The sequence below is a fragment of the Ostrea edulis genome, chromosome 3 (assembly GCF_947568905.1).
Source record: "Ostrea edulis chromosome 3, xbOstEdul1.1, whole genome shotgun sequence".
NCBI lineage: Eukaryota > Metazoa > Mollusca > Bivalvia > Ostreida > Ostreidae > Ostrea > Ostrea edulis.
In genome coordinates, this window is record NC_079166.1 from 86,682,414 (window position 1) to 86,693,289 (window position 10,876).

Consider the following 10,876-nt stretch of genomic DNA (forward strand, 5'->3'; position numbering starts at 1 on the left):
GGGTCTTCGATGATTCCGAACCGGATGTTTATTCACTTAGTGTAATGCATTATGCATAAACATTGGAGGGTCGGATCTCTGTAACTATAGAGAGTAACATCACCATAGTGGTGGGAGAGGACCACTAATACTTTACCCCCAAAATTTCAGTCCCCGGGGTAGGGGTCTTCGATGATACCGAACCCGGTGTTTATTCACTTCGTGTAATGCGTTATTTGAAAAAAGTAAATCTGCAACTAGTGAGAGTATCATCACTTAGAGGACCACTAACACACTATCCCCAAAATTTCAGTCCCTGGGGTAGGGATCTTCAATGATTCCGAACCCGATGTTTATTCACTTAGTGTAACACGTTATGCATAAAAATTGGAGGGGCGGATGTCCGTAACTAGAGAGGTTACCATCACCATCTCTTTACAGTGTTTGGGGTTGGTAACTGGGACCCCATCCTTATAATTCCACTGTGGTATTGCTTTATGCATATATAAATTTGAATTGCGAACTGTGTTCTAGAATGCGAATAGTGAACTGCGCAATGCGTTCCAAAATCTAATTGCCTTCTCGCATATGTTCCGACCTGTGTCATACAGTTTACAGTACATGAAGTTACCAAGTGTCGATCTTCCTTATATGGGGGGAGGGTATTTTTCGCAAACAGTGATCGATTATAACAGCTAGCACCAGAATAATGTACATGTATATGTATGTAAGTGGAACAAAAATGTGTCTCCATCATGAGAAACTTGCAATGTAAATAAAAACAATAAAGCATCATTTGTATGAATGTAAATTTGTTAAACATATTTAGGAGAAAATTAGCTCCTTCTTTAAGTTTTATATTGCATGGGAAATTATTTTACTGAAATCGGCGAAAACAAAAACAATATCTCTGAATAACCTTATATACTTTGTAAGTATTTTCAGAATAATGTATATGTAAGTAAATGGAACAAAGATGTGTTTCCATCATAAGAAAGTTGCAATGTAAATAAAAACAATAAAGCATCGTTTGTATGATGCATATTTAGGAGAAAATTGGCTCCTTCTTTAAATTTTATATTACATGGGAAATTATTGTGCTGAAATCAGCGAAAACAAAAACAATATCTCTGAATAACCCTTGTAAGTTTTTCTATATATAAATAAAAAAAAATGAAATGCAACTTATTGGAGAAAATGTTGGAGCAAGATATTCTGTGTAAATTTAAAAATGAACTTTCTAATCCATAGTAATTATTTCATTTTTATCTAAATCCTAATACTAATGATTTATTTTCATGGAATTCATCGTTCAGTTGACAAAAGAAAAAGATTTAATGCTTAAAAAACCTCGTAGTTTTGTAATAATAATGCGATAGTCTTTAATGTAAATATGTAGTTGAAATTGATCGAGATCATGATCAAACAGTAAACTGTAAGTTAACTTAGAATAATTCCTAAAAATAATTCCTAAGATAATGAAAACAAACACAATATATTCCAGATATATATTCATTGGGTTAAATTAAAGTAAAATCATCTACGAACAGTGGTTAAATTGCATTAAATTATGAAATTTTACAAGCGTACTCTTAAGTACTCTATCGTACCCTAGTGTACTCTGTTTATTAGAACCGATAGAATAATGCTTCTTACGTTTCCCAAGCAAGATTCGGAGAAAGATGTGTCCTGGGCTGCGTTCAAGATCGTAGCGGCTAGCCTAGGGGCTACGTGTTAGATATCTAGCGATCTTGAACGGCTCGTGCAATGTAGCGGCTAGGTAAAATGGCGGAAAATAAACACTTTCTTGTATATCGAGCAAGTTGAATAATATATTTTGTTAATATCAGATCTATGTTATTTTTTTCCGAAACCGAACATCCGGAAATGGCGAGATTAACCGTAAAAATAATATATACACGGTGTGACCGTCGGACCGAGCGAAGCATGATATGGTCATTGGCGTGTCCCAAGTGATAGTCATAATTCTGTTCAGTACGGTACGTAAATTACAATTGATTTAAAAATATGTATTTATGAAACTCCCCTTGCACTAAGGGGAATATCTATGAGGATAATTACAGGATCCGCCTATTCCTTTAACGCGGAGAATATAGCACCAGCCGACGTAAACCGTGCATAGTGACGTCAGATGTAGCCTCGACTTTTTTCTTCGTCTTTCCAACAAGAAATTATAAACAATTGAATTCATTTCAAAATGTATATTATTTATGACATTTTCCTTCCACTAAACGCCCAATAACATCTAACTATTAGGGGGATATACGAGGATAACAGTTCTACAGGATCCGCCTATTCATTTAAAGCGGGGAATATAACGCCAGCCGACGTAAATCATGCATTGTGACGTCACATTTAGCCTCGACATTTTTCTCTTTCAAATCAAACAATTATAAACAACAATACACCCCGTTTGCAATTTAAAAGACAGTTAAAACAAAACAAAATTAACCAATAAATTCAAAAGTGGTAAAAAGTAAGCGTAAATATATCGTATATTTTTATTTAAAGAAACTCATGAACTCGTTCATCTATTTAGTCGTATTACTGTTTTTCTATTTGATGATTGGCTAAAGACTGTAACAATAATAATCATACCATTCATTGTTTAACAAACTGGGTGTTTTAATTACAAATTGCACGTCAGTCTTGATTTTTGGCATTCAAAATTCAAACACGAATAACTGTAGAAGCAACTAATGAACAAAGCATAATGGCGGCGCCCATATGGATCACAAATTTTTCAGTGAACGTATATAGAGATTATCTGTCTTCATTTACAGATTTTCTCAATTTTTATTTTACGTATACGTGTTACCTTTAGAGCCTTGCTTCGCGGACGGGCCTTCGGCCCGTCTGAGCTTCGCTCGGTATAAAAAGCCTTCAAAATAGATATCCGGTTTTGAGAGACGTGCAGTGCGACGACCTAACGTCGAAAGATGAAAATGTTCATTGGAGTTTGAGATTAGGATTGTGTTTAAGCCTTATCAATATGCATTTTTGCACAATATTTCTGAATTATCAATATACATTAGGTCTATATCCGATTTTTACAGTCCAGCGGATAGAGAACTTCTATATATCGTCTGCTTTCTTTGGTGAAAAATTAAAAAGTTGTTGCAGATAATTTTTTTCTTTTAATGTCGTTCTTGACAGATCTAACGTTATATGCACTTCACTTCAAATAGTCAACATTTCTCGAAAGAGAATACCCTAACATCAAGTATTATTTCCAAACATAGACTTGACACAATCAATAATCACCCCCCCCCCCCCCCCCATACAATCATTTATCAGTGCAAGAGATGTACGTAACTTGCACTAATAATAATTAAAAAAAACAAACAACCCCAAATAAATACAAGCAGGCATGTATTATTTCTTCAAGTATTTTCTAATACATGATATAACAAATATATACTTTTAGATCTCTAGAGACACCATCAGTTTTCTGGTCAAACATTAGTGACAAATTCTTTTACAGTTGCCTACTGAAAATGCAAAAAAAAAAAGGTTTCTTCTAAATATCACAAAATATGATCTTTTCTTATACAAAGAAATAGGTCCAATAACGTTTTTAAAATATCTTGTTTTGTTAAAAATCAGTAGTTGCAGGGATCTTTGCCCTGGACCCAGTGCATTGGTGGATCTAGAGTGGGTCCGGACCCCCCCCCCCCTGGAATTTGCAAAAATAAAAACAAACTACAATATAATGATTTATAAGAAAAATGAGTTGACTGTTATTATATAAAGTTCGACCCCCCCCCCCTGGAAAAAAATTATGGATCCGCGCCTACAGTGTCTTCGATGGCCCTACCCCCTTTTGGATCCGCCACTGCTCTTTAATTCAAACATCCTAGGTGCAATTCTACTTGTGCACAGATCAAGTATTTTTTTATTTGGGGAGGGGGGTGTTAATTACAAACCTACGTGTACATGTATACTAGGGGTCCAAAATTTGGTATTCAATTCAGAATCTGCATTAAAAAAATACCCACAAGAACACAAATAGTGTACATTCTAAAAAAGAAAAAAATTGGGGGAGGGGGTCCAGTCATGTGCTTGCATTTTTCTCATTCCTATCTTTTTTATTGCAAAATTTATTTCTCAGACATCTTTGCTTGCTAGTTATTCACATGCAAAAAAAAAACCAACAAAAACAAGAGACACGTGGGCCACATCGCTTACACAAGTCACCGTGCCGTTATTCAGCTGTTGTGATAAAAAAAAATTTGACCTAAAAAAATCACAACATACTGAAAATGAATTCACACAACACAGATACTTAGTATGCCTCAACACCAATATCATTAGCATGATCTTGCTGTTCTGGATAGGACCAAAGTCACAAGGTCATAGATTATGATATGAAATGAAATACCTTACCATAAGAACTATCTACAAAATATGAAAGCTTAAATAGTTTAGGAGATGTATGAATAGGTAAAATTTTAATTAAAAGTAGGTCAAATTTCAAGATCATACACTAAGGTATAAAAAGGTCTTGTCATAAAGAATCTATATACAAAACATGAAAGCCCTCACCAAAATAGTTCCGTATACATGTATATATATATTATATATATATATATATATGTGTGTGTGTGTGTGTGTGTGTGTGTGTGTGTGTGTGTGTGTGTGTTTAATATGTTATATGCCTGCACTATGTTGGGAAGATTTCATGTAAATTTCCACTTTTCTGGTCCTGTAGCTCTTAAAAAAAGATTGTTAAATGACCCCACCCTAATTTGCCTTCTCATTACTATCTCTGACACTCCTTTGAAGGGGGCATGACCCTTTATTGGAACACACTTAAATACCCTTCACCCAAGGATGATTTGTACCAAGTTTGATTGAAATTAGCCCAGTGGTTTTGGAGAAGCTGATGGACAGAGTCAGACAGCAGGCAAAAGATGATTAGAATTTTAAAAGCTCGCATGAGCTTGAAACAAAACAAATCAAAACCAGCTGTCATATTAATTTTATTTTTAAAAAAAATCTTTATATCATAATAAAGTTTTATTCTAATATAATGCAATAGATACTGCTTATGCAACATGCATAATTTTTAATACAGGCGAGATTGGGTAGCAAGCATGTTTCTGAATCATTATATATAAAATATAACTTAATTTGAATCAAAATATCATTTACAGATTTCTCATTCATCCTTCATCCCCAATGGAAGTTGATCATTCAAGAATCTGGAATTAAAGAGAAATTTGAATAAGAAGGATATCACATCAAAGCACAAAAATACAATAATAAACTATTTCTACCATTCTAAAAATGTGGATCAGAATGACCTTTATTGGGGGTGTTCTGGGGAAGATTAATGCATACATGGGCATATAAGCATGACTGATAAGAATGAATTGTGCATGTATTCACACTGGTTCAAACTCTACATAACTGTATAATCTACAAATATTCACATTTAAATAAGCCTTACAGTGTTATGTACACATGGAGAAATTTTGAGGGGGGAAATATAGTTTGAAATTTAAATTGAAAGTCATGTTCAACAATGAAAATTTTCACTTCAAGTCATGAAGATAAAATTAGAATTGGGTCCCATTGGAATAATTAATTGTCTGTAGATGTACTACAAAGAAATAAAAAAAAAAATGCAGCATAATTTCCTATTTCTAAAGTTTGTAATACAAGTAATTTATTTATATATACATTCTCATTTTATGTAAATGGGCAGTATAAAAATAATTTTAAATCAAACACCTGTCCCATTGGACCTGCATGTGTATCTACCAATTTGAACACAAACTTAATCAAATACATAAATTAGCATCTAGTATACAAAGCATTTCCAAAACATTTACCATATACAGTACCCAAAGATATGTAACCTTAACAAAATTTATAAACAAAATGAAGTATCATTAGTAATAACAAATCTGTAGATAGCACTGAAAGCATGCCACATTCACAAACTTCACATTTCAATGTACATTGTACATAATTCAGGGTATTAATACTCAAAAGAATTCATTATCAAGTGTGCTGCTTGTCATTCCTGTTGCAAACAAAAATTGTATATAAGTTGCCCCCCCCCCAAAAAAAAAAATCATAATTTGACAAATACCTCTGGGTTACATATCTCACCTTTATATTGACTCTTTAATTCTGGTATGATGTTAAATGTCCCATCATTGTATCACTTCCATCATAACTCATTCTTCAGAAACATGATTTCAACCTCTACCAGTGCCAAATCCAACTGCCTTATGACTTAAAGTGTGTGTGTTTGAGAACGCAGCCCAAAGTTAGTTGTAACAAACTCACAGTGGTTCTGAATTAAATAAAAAAATGTGTGAAAAGTTGACAGTTAAAAATGTTAGGACAATTTTTATCAGAAAAGCTTATCTTGGCTAAAAGAAAAATTATAAATGCATGAATTAACAAGAAGCCCACAGGCCTTATCGGTAACCTGAGTATTAGTTAAAAGTATCACTGCTCCAATTAAGACCATATTATTTAAATGTTTTACACACACATATATATTATATATATACTATACAATACTAGTTTTGGTCCCACGCTGGTCTCAGAAACTCTACCCCATGGATCATGGAATTTACAATTTTGGTAAAGGCCTTACATCACTATGTATTTAGTTTTTCTTGTACATGTATGGTTGTAGAAAAGACTTTTGAAAATTGGTCAATTTTTGGCAGTATTTGCCCTGCCCGAGGCCCCAGAGGTGCAGGAGTACTGAAATTTACAATTTATGTCCCCCTTGTCCTAAAAATGCTTCATACCATTTGAAAAGAATTGGAGCAGTAGTTATTGTCAACGCACGTTGTACGACACACGTTGCCGGAAAACAACCAATTGCAATAGGTCACCTGAGTTTACTAAAAATCCAGATGTATTTGTGAAACGTTGATGCCCCTGGATTACAACAAAGTGGAATCAGATCAAAGGTCAATGATAAGGTCACAAGGTCAAAGGTTTTGTTGTCAGTGGAAAGGTCTTGCCACAAGAAATATACACGTACTGAAGTACATACCAAACTGAAAGTTCCACCTCTAATGGTGTAAAATATATGACCAAGGTTAAAGTTTTTTGCGACAGACAGACCAAAAAGAATATGACCTTAGCTTTGATCTTTGATTCCAGGGTCATAAAAGAGTGGCAGAAGCAGGCTTTTGGGCTGTGACACTCACCTGATTCAACTGGAAAATAGTTGATTTTTGTGACAGTTTGTCCTGTGACAAAGGTCTTGGATGAGAACAATTGCATAAAAGTTTCAGGATCAACATGGTTGTCCATGAATCAGGTTGCATCAATGAACGCCACATTCCCACTGGAGGTAAAGGCAATGGAAGACATATCTGTAGATTTATCAATAGGAAGGGCTTCAGTTCCATCACACTTCAGTGGATATGCAATAAAAATATGAGTTTTATACATAGTTATACTTAATATTGGCCTACATTGGGCTAATGGTTCATGTGCATTTTAGAACAATAACTTCAGTCCATCACTTTTAACACTGCATACCATGTCCTAGGAGATTTTACCTAGCCCCTTTCCAAATCCAATTCAGGATACCGGCAGTCTTAGTTAACAAAAGACAAAGATAAAATTAAAATGTTACATGAAAGGTGAAGATAACAAACAGTGATCAATCTCATAACTCCTATAAGGAATACAAAATAGGGAGTTGGGCAAATATGGACCCCTGGACACACCAGAGGTGGGATCAGGTGCCTAGGAGAAGTAAGCATCCCCTGTCGACCGGTCACAACCACGGCGTGAGCCCTATATCCTAATTAGGTAAACATAGTTTTTCGTAGTCAAAATCAGTGTGCCAAGAACGGCCTAACAATCAGTATGAAAAACGTCAGACAGCATTTGACCCAATGAAAGTGTTATTGAAAGGATTCTCCTTATTTTTAAGGGCAAGGATATATAACAATGACAGAATCCAATCTAGCTATTTTATTGATAGAAGTGTCAATTAATGAGAATACTGCATTCAATAAACAAGATATGCCTGTGAAACACTATGCCTCTGATAGTAACAAAGAAACAATACACATGTTTAAAACCTTTAGTACCAAAAATAAAGTTATTATTACAAGTAATGAACATGATGAAACATGACAGCCCTGTCACTCATTATTCAAAAGTTATGAGCAAGTTGAAGATTTCAGTAAAAGTTTTGTAATTTGGGTTAAACTCCAAGGTCAAGGTCCCAAAGTCATGGATCATGGTCTCAAATGAAAGGTCTTGCTATAAGAAATATATGTACAAAATATTACTTATTCAAAAAGTTAACTTTTCTTTAAAATAGATCAAACTCAAAAGTCAAGGTCACAAGGTCAAAAAGTTTGTTACCAAAAGAAAGTTCAATTGTCAATATGTATAAATGCACCACAATATACAAACAAAAGAACTTTCTAATATTAAATCTAGGCAATCCAAATTAATTGTAACTGTGTGTTTCATGATCAAAAACAGCTTGAATACAATTAGGATTTACATTTATTTCAGGAATACTTTTTAGCTCACCTGAGCTCAAAAGAGCTTGTCTGGCATGTAGTGTAAACTTTACATATTTCTTACTTCCCCAGAACCATGGTGCCAGGGACAATTTTCACTAAACATGCTATTTTAGCATCCATGGGTAAAGGGAATTCAAAAGCATTCAAATGAAGGGTGGTGCCCTTTTCAAAGGGGAGATAATATTAAGAAATGTTCAAAATGTACCATGGTGGCATGTTTAATATAAAAATATTCTGCACAAGAACCACTAGACTAAAGTTATGTGAGGACATCCTTCATTAGTGCAGATTAAAAACTTAGTCAGACTAATGTGCAAGCATCCTCAGGCAGTGTAGATTCAAGATTGATCAAATCATGGGGAGGGGATGTATCATACAGTTATTGACTGGGTTAGAGGACAACAGCTGTTTCGCTTGACCCAAATGTAAGTTCATATATGCGAGGTCAGAGACATATTTAATATGGTTATAAATGTCCCTGATGAGGTACACGTGTACACGGTATAGAATGCAGCACTCCATCATCATATGACAGCTGTGTGATGTTACGAAAGCAGACGCTAAAACAAACTTCAAGATCGTGGGATGAAAATGTAGGTAGTAACTAAAGCGTAAAATGGTACAAAAAGTGCTGAGCTGGTCAAAAATCAATTATTTCTGTTTACCTTCTTGTCTCGCCTTTTCGAATCCCGTAAACAACTTCTAGTAGTAGAATAAACCAATCGCGGTGACGTATTCCGGAAAGATTTTACTTGTTCCAATTATTATCGTTCATATAAGCTAAAATCATTCTCATTTAAGTAACATCTCGATTTTTTCCGCCATTTTTGCTTTAGAATCTAGCACTAAATTTTTATGCTAGCTTTCCCTACGTAGGGGCTAACCTAGCACATCGTTCAAGATCGTAGCGCTACCGAGCCCTACGTAGCCGCTACGATCTTGAACGCGGCCCTGCTCTAGTTCCACAATACTATAAACAGTGCGACATTTAACTCTGGACACGACAAAAGTCCGGAGTTTCGCCAACCCTTTTATTAAGGATACAAATAAACCCTTTACAAAAAAAGATGGGATTTTATGTTCACAAGACATGCACCAACATTTACACTTGTAACTATTGTAGTTTTTAAGATATTTCACCTGAAATCAAAAAATCCCATGGGATTTTGGAGGGATTTTTAATCCCACTTGGGGGATTTTCACTCCCACCAAAAATCCTGTGGGAGAAAAAATATAATTTCTCCCATAGGATTTTAACTCCCATATTTAAACTTATTATGGGATACAATGTCCCATAGGAGGAAATGTCCCATAATGAACATGAAATGGCAGTAAATATCCTATTTGAGCATGAATGGGAATAGATATCCCAAATAAAGCACAGGATGGGATTTTTATTCCATGAATATAACAATAAAACAGAAAATTGTATCTTAAAAAGTGTTGTTTGTCATGATTCTTAAAATATACTTAAAAGCCAAGGCATGACATTAATTTTTAAATATATATAGTAATTATGAACTCTTATGTGTCGGCCTATGTGTTTGTGAATAAATGTCTAAAAACATGAGAGATAATAAAGGATATTAGAGCTCTGCATTACTAAACTTTTCCCCATGCAATTTTAATTGTATACATATAACCTTGCACAAAAATCTCCATATAAAATTGGACGGGACTATATTATTGCAACAAGCAGACAAGAACACTATGAAATACTCATTCACACACGGGCACTGTAAGTTAATGTAAATATATAGTATGTGCATGTATAAATATATATACATGCACATACTACATGTATCTATTTACATCAACTTCCATTGCCCGTGCATTCACATGCAGTTGCTCACATTCACTATTCACAACCCTTCATATGTCGTCAGGTGTTAAAATATGTTCACAGGAACCGGTAATTTGTCAGTGTATTAATAATAGTGTGGGTATACCATATACCGTACCATCCCCTAATCAGCTGCTATTGGGGGGGGGGGGGGGCTACAAGGGCTGATACTTCACTCAAAACTTCGTTTCAAAATACTTCTTAAAATTATCGTCACCCACCATCCTTGTGGTTTTATAAAGGGTAGCAGTATTATTACTACATATTAAATTACCAGTTCCTGTGATATGTTGTTGAATTACGGAATAGGCCTAACTTACAACTTGTTTACATATTCTAAAATTAGTGTTAAGTGCTTACGGTGAAAGATGAACTCTGCTAGGTGATGCTAAGTTGTTTAGTGAACCGAATCAGACATCTCAAATAAGATTCTCGATTATTTAACAACACAAGAATCGTTTTACAAAATGCATGCTTCGGTCCATCTTTCCCTCCCTTCTACAAT

General features: G+C 34.6%; 1 long non-coding RNA gene across 1 annotated transcript; it reads right to left on the reverse strand.

Moving 5' to 3' along the window:
• Positions 1–5,048: 5,048 nt before the first annotated feature.
• On the reverse strand, positions 5,049–9,420 carry LOC130052963 (uncharacterized). Its single transcript, XR_008801371.1, has 3 exons — positions 9,194–9,420; positions 6,121–6,307; positions 5,049–5,204 (listed from the first exon to the last, which is right to left on the reverse strand). It is a non-coding gene; the product is annotated as an uncharacterized LOC130052963 (long non-coding RNA).
• Between the last annotated feature and the right edge of the window lie 1,456 nt (positions 9,421–10,876).